General features: G+C 37.7%; 1 long non-coding RNA gene across 1 annotated transcript in view; it reads left to right on the top strand.

Moving 5' to 3' along the window:
• The first annotated feature begins 14047 nt into the window (after positions 1–14047).
• LOC148125256 (uncharacterized) overlaps positions 14048–22366 on the top strand; it is a 76920-nt gene continuing 68601 nt past the window's right edge. Inside the window, exon 1 of the long non-coding RNA XR_015744407.1 lies at positions 14048–14263. This is a non-coding gene — a long non-coding RNA (uncharacterized LOC148125256). The remainder of the gene's footprint in view (positions 14264–22366) is intronic.

The following is a 22366-nucleotide window of genomic DNA, read 5'->3' as shown; positions in this document are numbered from 1 at the left end:
GGAAATTACAGACCTATCAGGCTTACCGCAATACCTGGAAAGATTCTGGAAAAGATAATCAAACTATGAATCTGTGAACATTTAGAAGCAAACAAAGTCATAACCAAAAGCCAACATGGGCTTGTCAAAATATATCATGCCAAACATGATCCTACTGCATTCTTTGACAAATTGACAAGATTAGTGGACCAGTGAAATGTTGTGGATATAATTTACTTGGACTTAAGAAAGGTGTTTGATAAAGTAGACCACACGGTACTACTTGATAAGACAGAAAAACATGAGTTAAACAGTATCATCACCAGATGGATTCATAACTGGCCAATCAATTGCACTCTGTGTAGTCCTTAATGGAACTGCATCTATATGGAGGGAAGTATGCAGCAGGGAACCTCAAGGCCCAGTTCTCTTCAATATCTTCAGTGGTTTAAATGAAGGGGAACTCATCAAATTTGCAGACAACACCAAGCTGGCAGGAATAGCTAACACTCCAGAAGATAGGTTGAAGATATAGAAGGATCTTGACAGACTTGAATACTGGGCCCTATCTAACAAAATGAAATTAAATGATGAGAAAAGTAAAGTTCTCCATTTAGGCAAGAAAACCAAATGCACAGGTATAGAATAGGTAGCACCTAGCTCAATAATAGTATGCATGAGGGATCTTGGAGTCCTAGTCGACAATCACTTAAATATGAGCCAGAAGTGTGCTGCAGCTGCCAAAAAAGCCAACACAGTCCTAGGCTGTGGGATAGAATCAAGATCACATAAAGTGTTGACATCACTTTATAATGCTTTGGTATGACCACGTGTGAAATATTGCATCTAGTTTTGGTTGCCGCAATATAAAAAAGATGAATAGAAAGAGTGCAGAAAAAAGCAACAAAGATTATTAGGGGACTGGAGGGATGAAAAATACAAAGAACGATTGCTGGAATTGGGAATGTCTATTTTAATGAAAAGAAGGACTAGGGGCAACATACTAGCAGTCTTCTAATATTTGAGGGGTTGCCACAAAGAAGAAGGGGTCAACTTATTCTTTAAAACACCTGAAGGCAGAACAAGAAGCAATAGGTGTAAAATAATCAAGGAGAGAACTAATAAGAATATATTTCTTGACAGTTGGAACAATTAATCAGTGGAATTACTTGCCTCCAAAAATTGTGGGTGCTCTTTTTAAGAAGTGATTGGACAACTATTTGTGTGAAATAGTATACCAACCAGGTTTCCTGCTTGAGTGGGGGGGGGTTGGACTAGAAGACCTCCAAAGTCCCTCCCAACTCTGTTATTCTGTTATTCAGAAAGACTAACAGAGAAAAGCATTTTATACAGTACAGTACCTTGGCTAAAATTTGATACAGTATCTTGGATAAGATTAAATGGCACCAGATTTCTTTTTCTTTTTTGTTTGAAAAAAAATAATAAAATACTCTACTAGACATTTAATAACCTAATTCTAAGGAACAAAGAAGATTGGAACCATCATACTTCATATTACTATATAGCTGCACTTTAAATATAGATTTTTCTGCTGATAACTTTGTTGCAAATTCCATTGTTCCCTTGTTATTGGACCTTCAGGACTTTATTACTTACTTACGTGTCCAACATCTGAGACAACTAGCCTGAAATGCATCTGATCTCAATGAATGGCACGAATTGGGGGGGAAATATGAGTATATTTAAAGAGAAAATGAAATACCATATTAATTTCCCAGCAAAGCAATTGATTGGTGACAGATGTTATTTTTTCACTTTGATTTTTTCTGATTCGTTTCCTAATAATAATACTGATAGCCGTCAAAGTATTTTAAATCATCCAAAATGTTAATTTAAGCAACATTCTTTTCTTCTGCGCCAAATTTGCAGAGACATCAACATAAACTACCTATATCATAAAACCTGCAATTAAATCCCCAAGAGTATGCAGTAACGGCAAATTAATTTGTGACCTTTCATCTCCAACTAGGCAAAAATCTTGCTTAGCTGTAATTATGCCACTGAAAAACAAGAATGAGCCAGATGGATATTTGGGTGGGCTAAGATAAAGTATCAATGGTGATTAACTATTTATATAAATTGTGACATATTGAAACCAAATTTGTACAGTACACATTTTTCATCCATGATTCTTTTAAAAAACTAATAAGGCCTTACAGCTATTGTTTTTCAGGACAGGATTAAATTAGGCATCCAGATCTTGCAGTCAGCTCAAGAAATTAGTGATAAACGCAGTAAAGTCATTTACAATGAACCAGTACTGTGCTTAGTGCAATATCTGCTACATGATTATTAATAACTTTAAGTTGTTGCTTGAAGATTTCCAACAAAGAACTTACCACTTCATGTAGTGTCCTGTTTCACTGGCTGGCAGCTTGCACAATTTGAAAGTTCCTTGTGATATGCAGCCTGAACATACTTCCTGATAAATTTTAACCAATTGGTTCTAGACCTGTTCTTTAGTACAATACAGAAGTTCATTCCTTTTTCAGATATCTTAATGCAGCTATCATATCTCCCTCCCTATAGGGCAGTGTTGGCAAACCTTTTCGGCACTGAGCGCCGAAACAGGAGTGCGCACATGTGGGGGAGGGACGGGAACTGGAAGAGCAGCTCTTTGTGTGTATGTGAACCCCTGGAGCTGGTTTTCTGGTTTCTGGCGCCATCCAGCTGGTCTCCGTGCACATGGGAGCACCAGAAATCGGAAGAGCAGCTCCCCGGCGTGCATGCATGTGCCGGGAAGCTGAGCTTCCAGTTTTCGGTGCACACATGCGTGCTGGCCACCAGGTCTTCTGGTGTCTAGTGTACATGTGCTCATGAAGACTTGCTGGCCGGTGTACATGGGGAGCTGCTCTTGTGGTTTCCAGTGCTCCCACACATGAGAAGACAAGCATACACATGCCGGAACCCGGGTGACGGCGTCCCCGGAGAGATGGCTCTGTGTGCCACTTCTGGCATGCATGCCATGCCATAGGTTCACCACCATGGCTCTAGGGGCTAAGCATACCCAGATCCTTTAACTTCGTACGGCTTAATTTCTTTATAAGGCTTCAGAAGACCCTTCATAAGGTTGTCCTCCTCTGAACGACAGGATAAAAACTTGAACAAATGGAGTCAGATGCTTTAGAAGTTTGTTGCCTTCCAGGATTAAACTCAGGAACTATTGATTGCCAGGCTTTATAGTAAACTAAATAACTTTATAGAAAATTGAATATCTTGCCTTTCCAATAATTGTGTATCATGTAGTTTGAAATCAGCAGCTAAAAATAATCTTAAAACTCCATAATATTTATGTGCAACAGTCTAGATGCAGTAATTAAGTTTATTGATAAAACAAAATGGACATTTGAATCTCAGAAAATACGAACCAAGTATGGAATAGAAATGATACTGATGTATCTTCATCCAGGGTCCCCATAGTTTCCAACAATGAAGATTCATTGTTTATGGAACCAACTGCTTTAATTCTTACAAGAAGTTAAAAACAATCATTCACACCAATGGTGGGATTCAAATTTTTTACTACCGGTTCTGTGGGTGTGGCTTGGTGGGCATGGCAGGAGAAGGATACTGCAAAATCTCCATTCCCTCCCCACTCCTGGGGGAAGGTTACTGCAAAATCTCATTCCCTCCCCACCCCACTAACCTGCTTTCCAGCTCTGTTCTCCTGTGCAGGGCAACAAAAGAAGACCCAGCCAATCAGCTGGGACTCGAGAGGCAGAGAATAGATGTGGGCAGGGCCAGTCAGAGGGGGTATTTGCCGGTTCTCCTAACTACTCAAAATTTCTGCTACTGGTTCTCCAGAACTGGTCAGAACCTGCTGAATGTGATGTGACTGTGACCGGAGAACACAGAGAACTAGGGTAAATATTGGGCAAAATAGAATACTTTATAGGCCAAGTGGGATTGGACACACAAGGAATTTTTCTCTGGTGCATAAATTCTCCATGTACATAAAAGCAATAAGGTAATATAAGCAGTGTACACATAAACAACATGTACATACAAATACAAGCGTACATACAAACAAAGTATCCTTAGACATAAGGCCATACTGTGGGAATTAGGTATTTAGCAGAGTGATGGCACAAGGGGAAAAACTGTCTTTGTGTCTAGTTGTTTTTGGCTTGCAAAAGATAGATAGATATGGATATTGCAATATTGTTCCCCTTTGACACTCAGACCGAAGTGTGAGTGAAAGGATACACCCCTTTCCAGTAAATACCACCTTATATAGTATTATCACAGTTAAATGATTACATAACACTTCCTGTTTTTCATACATAGCAGTTACAGAGAATCCCAGAGGAAAGTTGGGGGTATGTTTTATAACTCCCCCCATGTGTCCTTGGAAATTCCCCAACTTTCTTCACTTCACTTGCATGGTGGTGTCCTGAGATGAGGAGTTGAAACAGTTTATGCCCAGGATGTGAGGGATCTGTACATATTTTCTCAGTTCTGTTTCTGGCTCATGCGGTATATAGGTCCGGACAACTGCATAACTGGATAGAACATTCCTGTCAAACAGACGATAAATGGTCAAAATTGGGAGTGTCCTATCAAATTCTATACCTGTCAATAGTGGTGTCCTCCAAGGCAGTGTTCTAGGACCAGCTCTCTTCATACTCTACATAAATGACCTCTGTGGTCATATTAAGAACAACTGCGTTCTCTTCGTTGATGCTGTAAAGCTGTTCAATACCACAGACAATACTACTACCCTTCAAAAAGATCTTGACTATGTATCAGAATGGTCAAACAAATGATAATTTCAAATCTCAACAAATAAATGCTCTGTCTTACATATTGGCAAAAAAAATAATCAGAAAATAAAATACAAGCTGAATAGTCAAGACCTTGTTGATGATCCAAGCTCTGTAAAGGACCTTGGAATACTCATCTCTAATGATCTAAGTGCTAGAGCCCACTGTAACTACATAGCCAAAAAGGCATAAGAGTTGTTAACCTAATCCTACATAGCTTTTTCTCTGGTAATATCACAATACTAACTAGAACATACAAAACATTTGCTAGACCAATACTCGAATACAGCTCATCAGTATGGAACCCACATTACATATCTGATATTAGCACAGTTGAGAAAGTCCAGAAATATTTCACAAGAAGAGTTCTCCACTCCTCTACTCGTAGAATATCTTATGCCACCAGATTTGAAATTCTCGACCTAGAAAACCTTGAATTACACTGTCTTCGGTCTGATCTAAGTATGGTATATAAAATCATACATTGCAATGACTTACCTACCAATGAATACTTCAGCTTCAACCATAACAACACAAGAGCACACAATAGATACAAACTCAATGTTAACCGCACCAAACTTGATTGCAGGAAATACGACTTCAGCAAGAGTGGTCAATGTCTGGAATACTCTACCTGACTCTGGTTTCTTCCCCAAACCCCAAAAACTTTAACCTTAGATTGTCACCCCTTTCCTAAGAGGTCTGTAGGGGGCGTGCATAAGCGCACCGTGCCTACTGTCCCTGTCCTATTGTTTCTTTTATTTTTCTTATATGTACCCATTTCATGTATTCATAACTATGTATATACCTATACCTATTATCTTGTAAGCGATTGACAAATCAAAATAAATAAATGAATAAATAAATAAATAAAATATAGATCCTCAATGGAAGGAAGCTGAGATTTAAATGTGTCAAGTCTTGCTTTGTTTTATTATGACAGCAATGTGGTCAAAAAAGTCAAGATGGCAGCTGTGAGGATTGAATGTCTGTCTGATTTTTTTATGTACACGAAACAGTGGGTCTTTGTGTGTAGATCAATTCCATTGTGACTCAACTCAATGGACGGAAGCTGGTTGCATTTTTTTTTTCTGCAGTCCTAACTACCCATTGAAGTCTGTACCTGTCCTGTTTGATTGCTGTACAAATGAAAAACTCAATAATCCCTCTGTAGAATTGTATCAACAGCTCCTGGGGCAGTTTGAACTTTCTGAGTTGATAGAAGAACATTCTTTGTTGTGCCTTTTTAATGATGATTCTAATGTTAGGCGCATCAATTAATGTTAAATGCATCAAGTGATACTATGTTTAAGGGTCATTTGCGTACTATGTTATGGGACATTCCATTTTCTTGTCAATGTTCTTTTGTTAATATTTTTTGTTATTAAAATATTAGTACTAATGAATAAACTAATATTTAGATGTTAGGCTGCAGTAAGCAAGAGTTTATGAGCCATTCACTAGTTCACCAAGAGTCCTACAATCATAGTTTGTTTTTCCTCCAAATGCACCAAGAAACTTTGAATTACTCTCTTAGCTTTCATCATATTGGATCTCAAGTGGGAAAAATAAGTTTCACTATCGATTCCTTTTGTTAATAAAGAACGTAGTGATTAGACTGTGTTTTACTGATTGCAAGTAAAAGGTAAAAGAAATGAGAAGGATTTGGGATAAACAACAGGGAAAGTCTTTGTTTGTCAGGTTCCCAGTGGCCTCTGGCTGTCCAGTGTTGGAAACAGAACACTTGCCAAGCTAAACTGTGGTTTAAATTGACAAAGCAGTTTCTCATGCCATGTATAAATAATGAAACGGGCTGGATGTAAAAGGTGTGTGTGTGGGTGGGTGCAATTGTTTTGCATCATGTTAGAAGTATAAATAAGCAATATCACACTGATCAAAAATATCATACAGAGGTATTGCAGACAAAGAAGGCTGTCTTTCTTGCAGTCACCAAACAAGCTAGCAATTTGCCCCTGTAAAGCAAAAAGCTGATCGTGGGGAAAGATAAATGGCTAACTCGGAATGCTTGTCTTGACCTGCGAGACTTGGCAACATTTCAGTGTTGGCTCATGATCAGATTTCTGGTGCATTTCAGGCATCTGTGGTTTTCCCTAGACGGGGTGATCCAACTTTGGATGAACATAATTGGATATAGGCATTTGATAGTGTGTGGATAGTATAAATTGACAGGCTGAAAATGATCCCTATGGCAAACCCTTAGCAGTTCGCAGTGATGACAGTCTCCGTCTTTATGTTTGTAATTGGTTATGCAACCTCTTGTCAGTTACCCTATTTTTATTCCAATTTGTGCTTAGCTAAAATAAAAGGATTGTTGATTCAAATGTTTCTGATTAGAGAGGAGGGAGGGAGAGAGGGAGAGGGAGAGGGAGAGATTGAACAGCTGATTAGTCCAGCATCTTGTTCAGAACTCCAGGCCTAAAATTTGACCAGACAATCCTTATGAGCCAAGTTTAAATGACCACATGGCAACAATGAGATCCATCCTGCAGAGAAAGAAATCTGCTTTGGTTATAAGACCTTTAACACCATCAAACAATAACAACTTGGTTACAAGAATTGTTCCCAAACTGGCATTCATTCATAATAATTTTTGGAAAATTATAAATGCATTTGGAAGCATCTGCTATTATCTATCAAATAAGACAAAGCTATTGTCATGAAATAATTACTTATAAAAACAGAAAGGGGAGTGTGAGAGAGAGGGGGGAGGAGGAGGAAGAAGAAGAAGAGGAGGAATGGAGTAATATTGGATTTACTTTGTGCTTAGCTAAAATAATACTCTTACAACCTGTTTGCCACAAAGGAAATGTGGCAGACAGATTGTAAGAGTCCGAAGCCAATTGAAGGACATGATTCTGAATTTCTGGAAAGTTCAGATCCTCTGCTTCTGACTTCAGATCTTTGTCTGAGTCATTGAAATATAATAATTCCCCTTCAGAAGCCTTCCTGCTTACAGCTTCTGAAATGTTATAATTTAATGTGATTTCAGTCTCTATTCTTTTTTAACTTTGTACATAATTACATTTGCTTATGTTTGTCATTTCTTATCTTTGTCTCTAGCACCTGATCTCCCTTGTTTTCCTGAGTCAACAGGGACTCTGCTGAGTTTTATCTTGAAAAAAAACCCCACATGTTCTATTTCTGCTATATGTTTTATTATTGATGCATAAAACCCTAACAACAATGGGACCAGGCTATTTAATATATCACCTTTTTCATCTGGGGTGCCATAAATGCTGAATTATCAACTTGCAATTAATTTGTTTCAGACTTTATATTAAACTACTAGAAGTAAAAATGCAAGGTTACATAATGTGAGTAGGGATAGGAGCAAAGTTATTTAGTTCACATTTTAATTCAGGACAACCTAGTTTATAATTCTTAGATTAGTAGGTGGATAAGATGAGTTTTCTTTTAGACCACACATTTTTTCACAAATTGCATATAAATATAAACCATGGAACTATACTTACAAATGTGCATCTATTGAATCTACACTAAATACTGTGATGAGGAGAAAGAATGCATAAAATAAATGTTATTGGTGAAAGTTAAGTATGGAGTATGAATATATGTATCTTTTGTATTGCAGAAGGGTAGAAAATGAATAAATCAGGACAAGTGAAACTGACATGCACTGGGGCAAGTAGAATAGGGTAGTTGCTAAAATAAGAGCAGAAGTCAAAACATCAATGGTTCAAATTAAATATCAGCCCTGAACTGATTAGGTGGCCACAAATCTCTCTTCTTCTGACATGTCAGGAAAACAACATTGGTCTTTTTTGGAAGCTAGTACCAGGTTTATTGAAAGAAGACAGGCTGTGTTCCAGTGGTGGGATTCAATTTTTTACTGCTGGTTCTGTTGGCGTGGCTTGGTGGGTGTGGCTTGGCTTGGTGGGCGTGCCAGGGGAAGGATACTGCAAAATCCCATTCCATCCCCAACCCACTAACCTGCTTTCCAGCTCCATTCTCCTGTGCAGGGCAACAAAAGAAGACCCAGCCAATCAGCTGGGACTCAGGAGGCAGAGAATAGATGGGGGCGGGGCCAGTCAGAAGTGGTATTTGCTGGTTCTCCGAACTACTCAAAATTTCTGCTACTGGTTCTCCAGAACTGGTCAGAACCTGCTGAATACAACCTCTGCTGTGTTCTAAATTTTTAATCATTTCCAAAAGGAATGTTTCACAAGCTCCATTCCTGTTCAGCAATTTTATCAACCTTGGGTGGAGGGAGTTGAGACATTCATAAAGTTTGCAGTTGACAAGAGCTAGAAAGAACCGCTAGGGATGATGGCTGAGAAGAGAGACAGGAACAACCCTCTGCTCTTCTCTGCCCTCTTCAACAGGGGTCTGAAGTGAAAAGGATAAAACTTAAGAGAGAAATGTACGTTGTGCTTCTGGATAGAAAAAATACAAGGCATTCATAATAGGAAGGGCCTATACTCGAATACAGCTCATCAGTCTGGAACCCACATTATGTAGCTGATATTAACACAATTGAGAAAGTCCAGAAATATTTCACAAGAAGAGTTCTCCACTCCTCTACAAGCCTTTTTGTCTCATTTTCCCCGCTCCATTATTTTCTGTTTCTGCTTGGCATTTTTAGTTCCCTCTGGTATCCAATTTCTGAAAATATAAAGTCGTGAATTTCTATTACAACTTAAGATAGACTAAACAATTCTGTTTGCATGAAAGTGCTATTTTTATATAACTATCTTAAAAACCTAATACTAACAATTAGAATTTGTCTGGTCCATTAATTCATTCATGGTTTTCTTGAATTCAAGTTTTATATAGCCTTTTGCTGTTTATTTCAAATTCTTTAAATTCTTAAGTTAATTTTTCTTTTATTCTGGAATGATGGTAAACCAGAGGTGGTATTCAACTGGTTTGCACCAGCTCGGGCAAACCAGTAGCGATGATTTGGTATGGGTCACCGAACCGGTGGCAACCCCTGGCTGGCCACGCCCCCAACCCAGTTGCCCAGTTGCTCACTTGCCCCGGTCGCTCTCCTAGATTTCCCTACCACATGGTGGCTGGGCACAGCTTGGACGGATGTCCCACAGCTGCTGCACATGCGCACTGTGAATGCAGCCAATACATATGCAGTGCACATATGCAGAGGCCCTGCCTATCTGTCCAGAGCACTCTTCTCCTGGCAGACACGCCACCTCAAGCCTGACCCGGCCAGGCACAGCTAGCCAGTAGGTGGCCACATGTCCAGCCATCCCTTTTGCAGTGCCAGAAGCCTCTCCCAACCAGCTGTACTATTCTCTTCCTCCTCAGCCATATAAAACAAGCAGGCAGAGAAGGAAGGGAGCAGCCGTCTGTCCGGTTGCGCTGAAAAGGGGGTGGCTGGGAGCGAAGAAAAGCTGTTTCTAACCACCTCTTTCAGAGTGCTGCACCAGCAGGCTCAATGGGATAGATCTGCGTGGCTGGTGGCTAGGATGCAGCGGCGGCAGTGGTGGGTTAGAGAAGCGCAGCAAAGTCTCTTGAAGAAGCCTATAGCCACTGCGTGTTTTTTTCAGTGTGGAAGGAAAGAAGGTAAGGTTTCAGGCAGTCGAGAAAGCTGCTTGGCCCAGAGCTGCTGGGGTGTGTGTGTGTGAGGCTGCAGCACACACCTCACTTGAATTTCCCAGCCCCAAAAGCGGGAGGCGAGGAAGGCTTTTTCAGGCAATGCAGGACAGGAGACTAGCTGGGATGAACCCTTGTAATAGGAGATTCTGCCAGGCAATACCCAAATAGTTTCTTATCATGTCCTCATTTACCTCCTTCTTTTTATAAAGAACTTCAAAAAATTTACATGCAATTTCTTTTTTCTGTTCTATCCCTTGTTGGGCATCCCCGTTCTCATCTATTAATTGGTAGATCAATCTTTTTTGTTTTTCTTTTTTAAGTTTATAGGCCAACCACCTTCCTGGTTTATTGGCCTGTTCAAAAAATATCTGTCTGGCTGTATTCAACTTTGAAACCATTCCTTCTTGTTCGATTAAATTTAATTTATGTTTAGTTATTATCATCTGTTTTTTCAGACACTTTTGGGGTGTTTTGCAGCTGAATTTCTAATTCTTTGATTCTTTGTTCTAATTTATTTTGTTGGGCATATTTTTCTTTATTTCTTTTAGCAGTATATGATATCGTTGTGCCTCTTATTATTGCCTTCATTGTATCCCAAATATTCTGTTTCATAGTTGCCTCATTATTATTTTCTTTTTAAAAATAGTCTAATTCCTCATCAAGTTTAATCATAAATTCTTTCTCTTTAATTGGCTGTGTATTTAAGGTCCACCTTTTCCTTGGTTTCTTCCTGCCTTTCCACATTATCTGAATTGGGTTGTGATCTGCCCATTCATTTGGTAAAATTTCAATCTCTTTTAATTCATTTACTAACTCACCATTCATCCACACCATATCGATTCGTGTCCATGATTGGTGCGGGTTGGAGTAAAATATAAATTGCTTTTTCTCGGGGTTTAATTTCCTCCACATATCTATCAAATTTAGTTCAATTATCATTTCTTCACATGTTTTTGGTAGTTCTCTTTTTCCCCCCCCCACTACTGTGATCTTTCTGGTGGTCCACAATAGCATTGAAATCCCCCAAGATGCAAATATTCCTTTTATCTAATTCCACTAATTTCCCATGTAATTGTTTAAAAAATTCCTTGTTTTTTAGTCTAGTGTTGTTGGTTACTAGTTGTTCCAGTCCCAGATTTGTAACAGCATTGTAGAAGGTTGTGTGTATGGGTTCAGTTGTACATTCATTTAGGGTTCAGTCAATGTGAGGTAGATTGAAGTCACCAAGAAAGATAAAAGCGTGTGGCAGGATGCTGCCCATGTTAGTAGTGTATTTAGCTTGTTTACATGTTCGATGTCATAATCAGATTCTCTGTAACATAGTAAGAATCGAAATGTGATATTTAAGGATAGTTCACTGATGATGGTCTCAGGAAGAGCAAGCTCCTGGGTAACTTGGATGTTTTTAGATGTAAGGATTTTTTATAGAAGATAGCAACACCACCTCCTCTACGAATTTCACGATCTGATCAGTAAACATGATAGTCTCTTACTGTGGTAATGGAGTCAGGGAGAGATGCGTTGAGCCATATTTCACAGACAAATATAATGTCGAATTTAGCCATATTTAGTAAGAGGAGAAATTCAGGTATTTTATTCACAAGGCTTCTTGCATTGAGAAGCTTGCATTTAAGGCCAGCAGTAGTTGGAATTGAGGTAGTTAGGGGCGGGCGTGCCTAGTCTTGGGTGATGGTGGATTGGTTGAGGTAGGGTTGTGGTTGAAGGTTAAAGCTGAGCTGAGGGTTGTGTGACTTACTTTTGATACAGTCAGCATGGTAGTCAATGTACAGGTCCTTCTCTCCATTGTCTAGACATTTTTTGAGTTCAGTGCGGAGTACACAGGAGCAGGCACATTGCTGTATGGTTAGGTCAGGGTGACAACAGAGGTTCTTATGGTTGGTGTTGGTTTTGGCGAGTGAATTTATAGTGTAAATGAATTTACGTTTGCTTGATTCATTTTTGCAAATGACCCTGCAGAAGCGTGGGGCCACAGAGCCATCTCTGTTTTTGAGCTCTTGGCCAATGCGGGAAATGTCAAGTATTTCATCAGGGGAGATGGTTGATGCTTGATAATCACTGATGATGTTTCGGACAGTTGTGATGTCATCATTATCATTGATGTCCTCTAGACCAAATAAGATGGCGTTTGGACATTTCCGTCCACGCTCAACAGCTTCTCTGATGAGGATTGGGATATCATTATTTGTCTGGCTTATGTTTTTTTGTGGATTGGTTGTGGATTGGGTTGTGGTTGTTGGGTAGAGATGTGGTTTGTAGCTATTGGATGTTCAGGTTTTTGCGTTGTGTCTTTTTTTTCAAGGTTGGATCATCTTTCTTTTAAGGCGTCCAGGGATGTTACTATGGAGTCAAGGGATGTTATTTGTGTTTCAATAGTATCAACTGTTTCCAACTGATCCAGTTTGGGTCTGCATGATTTGCAGAGATATGGAAACTCATTGGATGATTCTAGGTATTGAATCATTTGCTCAGGTAATCCCAAGCAGTCATGATGAGTATATTTGTTACATAGAGAACATTTGATGGAGTTTTCATTATCCTTTAGAGTTTTGTTGCATTTAAGGCATGTGCAGGAGTCTTGTGGTTCATTGGTGGGGATTACTTTCTCTTTAGGTTGTGGTTTGGCATTGGATTTTTTTCTTGGCATGGTAGGTTTGTAAAGATGGTATGTTGATTAAATTAATTAATGGAACAATTTGGGGTAATCAATATAGCCAATATCACACCAATCAATCAATTGCAGTAATCTCTCTAGTCAAATAATTTTCCTAAGCAACAATCAGCCTAATCAATTAATTACAATAATTATTAATCACACTGTTCAATTAAATTCACCAAATGACTGATTTTACTAATCAATTAAATTACATGAATCTTGATCTTTTAAACTAATCAGTAATCACACTATTTGCACTAAAAACTCTAATCACACTAATCAATTAAAACAATAAATCAATTAAACCATTAATGAAATATTTTATAGAAATTGATTATCTAATCGATATAGGTGATGAGGTAGAAAAGTTGTAAGTTTTGAGGTAGTGAATTAATCAGTGTTTGATTGAAGTAATGAGGTAGTATTGAGAGTCTGCAAGGAAAGGGTTAATTGTTTTACTAGCAGCTGTGATTTACTGGGTGGGAGGAATTTATTGCTCTGATGGCTGCTGTTATTACTCTGTAAACAATAGGCTGTAACAAGATGTTCAAAGCACGCTGGATTTTTGAAAGAGAGCAAAAGTCGCTGAATTAAAACACTTTAACTACAATCAATATGTCTCTGAATAAGATTGTTTTCCAATAGTTTCCTAAAGTTCTTCAAGTTGAGTAGTAGTAAAAATACAGTCCAGAAATTTGGGTTAACCAATCCAATCTGTCTTTTACTTTTAAAGTTACTTCTAGTTGCAATATCTTTTTTTTTTTTAACTAAATCTGACAGTCACTCCAGATCGTTAATCACAGCTATTTTCCTCCTTTGAATCCCACTTTCCAAGGAAAATTCCACTGCAGAAATTGGAGTGATTCTTACCAAGACTAAGCACGCTGTTACAAGATCTTTCCTTTCTCTTTCACTTCTGTCTCAGCTGCCTTCCTGGCTTCGATTCAGCCATGCTGGCAGTTCTCTTTTTAGTTCGGATGGAGGGGTTTTCTTCGGGTCAGTCGAGGAGACTCTCCTCTCCTCACGATCACCGAAGCATTCCTCTGCCTTTACCACCCATCCAGGGTGACTTTCAGCTCCTTAAGAGTCTCAGGGCTTTCTCCTCCCTCCTTGTATCTCCCTGCCAGCTGTCCGATGTGGCCCAGGGGAAACTGTGTGGGGGATATTAATGGAAACACGTTGTCTGGTGTGGAAGATACTTCTATCAGCTTTGTGAGGGATTTAAATGAAGGTGCGTTGTTTGCACTCCACAGGCTCCAAGTGATCCAGTTCAAGAGCTCCACCAATGTGGTTAATAGGGCTCGATGGAAAGAGCTTCACTTCTCTGGAGAAGGAGAGGAGGGCTCCAGATCAGGTTAATAATATCTCACTGATTAAACAGCAAGACTCTGGTTTAGACACTGATTAATAGCCAAGCCATAAATACTACTGGTAAGTTCAGTTCAGAAATCCCAGCACTGTGTAGAGCTGCAAAAAGTGGCAGCTATGAAAGCTAAGGAATTTTTTAGAAGAGTGGAGGTTGGGGAGGAGCCCTCGCCTCCAAACATAGAAAACATCTGTGTATCTTTTTCTGTTCAGGCTTATTTTTCCAATGCTTCACATACTGCAAATATTTCAAAATGACTCCTTTATTAGGACAGAAGGCAAGAAAGGGGAAAACGCATGGTAAATGTTATTGAAAGAATTCACTTATTGCCTTAACAAATTTTATCAAACAAGTTTTGCTAACCTCTCATCATCTCTCTGTCCCCAGCCCTCTCTCCCCTTTTGCCTTTCCAATGAACTTTTGTCATACTGGTAGATAGGATATTCTTATGTTATGGGTTCTACTTCTTTCACAAATGTTTTCTATAGCTGTTTATTTCACTCCATCCCTTTTGGCTTGTTCATTTCTAATTTACTGTTATTTCATTTACAAGGCTGCCACCACTGGATGAGCTTTGTCATACAAATCAAAGTAACCTTATCTGGAGGAGGTAGTTGTAGGAGAAAAATTGTGTTCGTTTATGGTATCCAAAAATCATGAGGCATCTGGGAATACCTTTTCTGAATAACACATTTTATTAAAAAGCAACATTCCCAGACTCCTGATACAATATCTACAAGTCAACTAAGTAGTAGAAGAGATATGTACACTGGGTGAAAGTGACCATGTAATGTTTAATTTTTAAAGGAAATTGAGTGTTGTCAAACATATATTGTCAACATCAAATGGTCGATTTGACTAAGATCAGTAATAAGTAGGACTCTATGTCAGGAGAAGATAATGAGAAAAAGAGCTAAAAATAAATTGCCATTCTTTTTTAAAGTTTTTTTTTATTTTTATAACAAAAACAAACAAATAAATCCATCTTTCAATTTTCCAGTGTGTCGGTTGGATACATATATCTTGTGCACATAGTAATATCATACATTTCTTACTTATTTATATTTATAAGCATTCTAATCGATATTTTATATCACATTGGTCAATTGTTGTATTATCATTAACATTGTAATTATTATCTTTCAAAAATATATTCCATCTTTACCTAAGTTATATACATTCTCTTATTCAATCCTAATCAATCAGTTATAATATATTGTTATTATCACATATTTAGTTTCTTACTCTTCTATCTAGCCATTCATAGAATAAATTCCAAATCCTATAATAATCTTTTTCTTCCTGTTCTCTAATTGCCACTGTCAATCTACTCATTTCCTCACATTCCGTTATTTTCTTAATTGTTTCCTCCTCTGTCGGAATTTTCTCATTTTTCCAATTTTGTGCAAATACAATTCTAGCTGTTGTTAATACATTGATAATCAAATATGTTATCTCTCTGTTATAACCTTCAGGTAAAATTACCAATACAAATATCTCTGGTTTTAAATCTATATGTTGTTTTATCATTTTTTTCCAACCACATGTATATTCTGGTCCAATATTTTTTAGCATCAATGCATGTCCACCACATATGGTAATATGATCCAGGTGTCTGATGCCATTTCCAACACTTTGCCGATTTGTCTTTGAACATCTTGGCTACACTAGCTGGGGGGTAAGTGCCACCTGTAAAACATCTTATACAAGATGTTTTGTAGGCCGTTGACATGGTTAACTTATAGTTTCTAATTCAAAGTGTCTGCCATTTATCCAAATCTATCCCATATCCAAAAATTTCCCCCCATGCAATCATTGTTTCTTTAACTCGCTCTTCCTCTAAGTTCACTCCTATTAGATAACCATATAGTTTTTTAATCATCTTCTCTTCAGTGTCTGTTAACATTTTAAAGTTGTCATTCTTAAAAATAATTTTGATGAAGTAAAAAATGAAGACATCTGAAGAAACCATGATGGCTACCCCAAAAACCCAATGAAGACCTGAAAACCATAAAAGACAGGAAATGGAAAGAAGGTGAGGCCACGAGTTATACAGAAAAAGTAAACCCACTCACCAGAGCTGTAAAGCTTGCATTGGAAAGTGAAACCACTTAATGACTTGAGGTTAATGAAGGATGTTAAGAAATTTGTTTTAAAGATTATCCAGTTAAGATTCAAAATAAAAGGAAATAGAGACAATCAGAGTACCAATTTGTCTTCAGTGAGGACAAATGCTAACAGCTAACAAAGAAATGGCAGAGGCACTGCTACTTCCCCAACCAAAAATATAGGAAATTGCAAAGGTCAGATTCAAGGGATAGAATTGAAGCTTCAAATTAAGAGAAATATAGCCAAAAATCTTTTTCCTTTGAATGAATAACCCGCAAAGTAACAAATAAATTGTTTCTCGGGGAACTGAAGAAACTAGCCTTTTATCCTTGGGAAATACTGTACGAGTATTCTCCCTATAATAAGAATAAAACTCTAGAAACACCTAAAAACAAAACAGTAGCTACAAGAGATTACTTTGGCTTTTCCAAAAGAAATGCACTCTTATCCTCTCCCAGTAACATCTTATCTCATTTTTATATTGAATATCTTTCTTATGTGAAAATGCTGTAGACATGATATATCACAACTTTAGTGAAACACTGGACAAAGTACTGAATGAACATGATGACTAGGAAGCTAGGTAAGTGTAATGGAATGTGTGGATGACCTTGGGGGATGAAGGGAAGACATACTGCTTAGGAAGCAACCAGACAAGAGAGGTGATTAATGTCAGCCCTCCTGGATAAACCAAACAGGAAACTCAACTAGATGAGCTAATTCTTTATTGTAAAGCTGCATTAAACAAATTTTGCAAGTCTGAAAGTACATGCTTCCCACCACTTTCAATTGCTTGATAAATTAGAGTGGGTTCTTCTTAAGTTCTTCTTGATAAGCCACTGGGGGGGGTCTCCATCTCATGTAATTGTTTTCTAGGCATCATCTCTTCCTAAAGGGCATCCACTCATTCCATTACAGTAAGAGTGGGTTATGTGCCATAGCAATAAAATGAACCAAAAGTTACATTTATCAGTTCATCGGTGTCCATCATTTGTTCCTCATCAAATTGGAGTATTGAGGATTTTGTTGGCTAGGCTTTTATGATATAAAAATCTAGTGAGGATTGGGCTTGAAGTTCAATTCATTGGAGAGTGAGTCAACTGAATTTCATTTGCTTCTAGGAGGATGAACTATATGATAAATATTATTAATGAGCAATGAATCCATGTATGTATCTTCTCAATTTTTCAGGTGGATATAATTCACTGGTCATGCAAGTCATATTTATACATCTACACCAGCTTTGCTGGCTGAGGAATTCTGGGAGTTGAAGTCCACAAGTCTTAAAGTTGCCAAGGTTGGACACCCCTGATCTACACCATCCAACAATATAGAAGTCTCAAAATTTTAAATAGCAATCATGATTGGATAGTAATAAACACTGCTTCATTATTTTTAAGAATTACAGATTCAATATTTCTATTTGCTTTTTTATCAGTTCAGTGAAAGATTTCCAGCTCATTTTCCATTACAAAGCCAACAGTGATTATTATCGTATAAAAATAGAAAGGGCATTTTGAATGAGACAACATTTGAAAATCTGGCATCTCCAGTAAACTTAATGTCTTTCTAAACAAGGGGTGGAATTTTGCCACATGCTTCTCTACACCAATTGACTACCTTTGAATTAATATGATTTTTCAGTTTCATTTCCTGCTTTGTTCTTGAAATCATAGCAGGTGGCCACGAGAAAACACAATGCCATTTCTTCTCTGCTGTTTGATTTGTTCAGACTGTGCTTTCATTTTAGCCAGGTGCATTTTCAGCTACTGACATACTAGCATAGAACAAACATCTTTCTCTCATCATAAGGTTTCAGTATGAATTGGGTTTTGTGATCTTATGCTCCAATACATCTTTTTCTTTGATGGACATCTTTTCTTTATAGTATATATATTGTCAGGAAATCAACTCTATAGCAAGGCTAAAACTATTTTTATTGAGATGGGCTACAATAACAGAATCTTGCAAAGTTGGTTTTGTAAAGTATATTTTCTCCTTCTTCTTGCAGTTCAGTGAATTAGGAGGACACTTGCAAATTTTATTTTATTGGAATAGCAGACAATTCCAAGTAAATTGTCAAGCTTTGTAACCTCAATATATTTAGTCGTGCCTTCCAGTGAGAGATTTGAAATCTTATATAATCAAGAGGGGTGAGGGTGTTTGTAAAAAAAAAAAAATCAAGGGAGAGACTGACGTGACTGAAGTCCTGTTTCTTTTTATTTGTGACCATATATGTGACACACATAACAAGGGGCATTATTTTGATTACAGGTCAAGGCAACGATCTTGACTTTTTTGATATCCCCTACAGATACTTCTCTTCCTTGTCTGGAATCATTATAGATAGAAAGACAGGTGACATTTTCAAGAATCTATACATTATGATTCAAACCATTGTCAGCTCAGATCCCATTAATTTATATGTGAACTTTGAAAAAATGCTACCAATTGAGTATTATTTTGTACATGTTTATTTACTGAATTTATTATTGATTATAGTTTTTAATAACTACCACAGCCCTAAACAACACTAGGTGGTTTGGAATAAGTACAAAACAAGATTCTCTTCCAAAATGCCTCTTTAGGTGTTGTCTCATGAAGAAATGATGATGAGACAAATCTGATGGACCTACGGTCAGATAATATCTTTTAGGTGAACCAAACCTCAAATGAAAAGAAGAATTGGAGTTTGAATCCAGTAGCTTGCCACTGGATCACATACAGTACTTACAATTTAAGGAAAGATTTAACTTAGACAAAAAAGCTATGGGTTTGAATCTATGAAAATGAATTTGAAATTGTGATATGTTCTAATGAAGTTCATGCCAAGGTGTACAAAATGATGTTGAAATTGAATCTAGAAAATGAATATGAAACACTGAATGTATGATTCAGTGGCAAGAAACTTTGGATACCGTATGATCTTGAGCAATGGGAAAATAAGTGGAAAAATGGTTTAAAAATTACACTGAATTATAATTCAGAAGAAAAGTTTTAAATAATGATGCACAACTGGTACCTAACAGTTGTTACAAATGTCTGAAGGTACCTCAAATATATGTAGGAAATGTAATTCAAAAGAAAATAATCATCCACCATCTTATCATAAGTCCATCATCTTTGGTGGAAATATTGGGGCCAGATCTATATTATACTGCTAAAGATCCTTAAAACTAACATAAATTTGAAACCTGAACCTTTACTTTTAGGATTTCTGGGTAAGGACTTGGAAAAAAGATTTGGAACTTTGATATTGTATATTTTGACTGTAGTGGGAATTCTGCATGCACAGAGATGGAAAGATATGTCAATCCCCACAATAGAAGAAGGGATGGAAAAAGTGATGGGCTAGAGAAGATGGCAAAATTTGCTGTATTAATTCGAGAAAGGAATATATCCAGCTTTGTTTCTACTTGGAAACTGCTTCTAGGCTTTGTGCTTGAGACAGAAAAAAGTGATTTTTGTTTCTGCTTGTTAAATTATTGTTATAGAAATGTCATTGCAAACCTGTTCATGGAAGAATTCGAATCCAGAGCCCTAGCCAATGCCACCCACAAACCCAAACTATGGTTAAGATACATCAATGACACATTTGTTATTTGGCCCCATGGAAAAGAAAACCTAAACAATTTCCTAACACACCTAAACAGCACACACCCCAAAATCAAATTCACCATGGAAATGGAAACAAACAAACAACTACCATTCCTAGATGTACTAATCTACAAAAAAACAGATGGCACACTAGGACACACCATATACCAGAAAAAAACACACACCAACCGCTACCTCAACGTCCAATCCCACCACCACCCAGCACAGATAAACTCCGTGGCCAAAACACTAATTGCCAGAACCTTGCCTGGCAGACAAGACACACATAAAGACTGAACTATGCACCCTAACTTAAGTACTGACGGGCTAATGGCTTCCACAAAAGCAAAATCACTGGCTTGATCCACAAAAACACACAGAGACATAATGGAGACCTAGAAGATGAACAGACCTATGGAACAGCTGTCCTGCCCTACATAAGAGGTACTACAGACAAAATCAGTAAGACTGCCTTCAAAACAGACAGAAAAATAGCAGCCATCCTAAGAAACCCCGAAGATAAAATTGACCTGGAAAACCAAGGCATATATGAACTCCCCTGTGCATCATGCCCTGCCACATACATTGGACAGACCAATAGAAGAATAAGTACCTGCCTAGATGAACACAAAAATGCAGTAAAAAAGCTGGAACACACCTCCTCACTAGTCCAATACATGAAAGCCACAGGTCATAGCATCTACTTCAATGGCACCAAAACCCTAGCCACTATAGTAAACCCCAGCTACAGAATTATCAGAGAAGCCATAGAGATTGAAAAAAGACCTGAAAGCATGAATAGAAGAGATGACTCCACCAGATTGCCAATTATCTGGAAGCCTGCACTCTCAATCAAAAAAAATGAAAGAAAGCCACAGGTCATAGCATCGACTTCAATGGCACCAAAACCCTAGCCACTATAGAAAACCCCAGCTACAGAATTATCAGAGAAACCATAGAGATTGAAAAAAGACCTGAAAGCATGAATAGAAGAGATGACTCCACCAGATTGTCAATTATCTGGAAGGCTGCACTCTCAAACAAAAAAAATCTCCACACCACAAGCCAGGCAAACACCAGGGCACAAAGAGACTCCCCCTGATGCCTCCAGCTCAAACACACCCCAACCAGGCACCCAGATGAAACCTAGCTTCCTAATAAATGATAGCCGTCCATTTACTTGGACCCAAACCGCACTAAAAGCCTCCAATACAGGAAACACGATGTTGCCAGCCAATCAAGACAAAAAAAGCTACAAAACAGACAGAAGATATTAGAAACACCAGTCAAGCAGAACACAGCAAACTCCAAGACCAATAAATACAGACCAAGACTCCCAATCAATCAGGATGAAGAAAAAACCATTCTGGCACAGCAATAGGCTAGCACCACATTTAAAACAGAAACGGCTGTGAAAGTCTGACTCACAGGCGACCACTATACAGAAGCCTGATGATGGCAGAAAATACCCGAATAAAGCTGAATGCCATACATGTAAGTACCCGCGAAAACTTAAGAAAACAAATATATATATATATATATATATATATATAAATTCAGCTTTGTTCGGGTATTTTCCCACGTCATTGTAGTTGTGCTTTTAAAGTTGTAGCAACGTTTCGGCAGAATCTCATCTGCCATCATCAGGCTTCTGTATATATTTATATATTTATATAAATACACAATATTTTACAGAGTCATTGGAAGCCAGGTGGCATATATATTTAATAATAATTTAAAAATTACTTGTCTTGCCTTTTTATCTATCTCTAGCTAGCTAGCTATTTCTTGTTGGAATTCTAACTCAGTCTGCTGAAAGATATTTTGTATTTACAATTATTTCAGAAGATATTATTTTAGTTAAACTCTCATACTGACTCTAGGCTAGCACTTAGCAATGAGGTAGCCAAGATATGTTGCTTGGATTATTGTACAAATATCTCTCCGATAGTTTACATTTCCTTGGCTTCCCACAACTCAAGGAAAGATTAATTCTCCCATTGGTCTTTCTTAATTAGGCCAGTGCTTCTATTTGCGGTAAGGAACAATCCAAGCTCTGAGAATGTGTCAAGTATTTCTCCTTCTTTTAGAGAACTTAGAGAAATCATCTACTTAATTTCAGTATCTACACATTTGACATATCTGATGTACTATATTTATGAAGTGAGAAAGAGAACAGGATTATGAACACATATTTATAATTTTGCTTGTTTATATCCCCTCTCTTCTAATTATAAAAAACATATATTTTAGTTGTCATAA

This window comes from Pseudonaja textilis, chromosome 7 (assembly GCF_049901715.1).
Source record: "Pseudonaja textilis isolate UNSWEBS1 chromosome 7, rPseTex1.2, whole genome shotgun sequence".
In the NCBI taxonomy this organism is placed as follows: Eukaryota; Metazoa; Chordata; class Lepidosauria; order Squamata; family Elapidae; genus Pseudonaja; species Pseudonaja textilis.
This window is presented reverse-complemented; position numbering and strand designations above follow the sequence as displayed.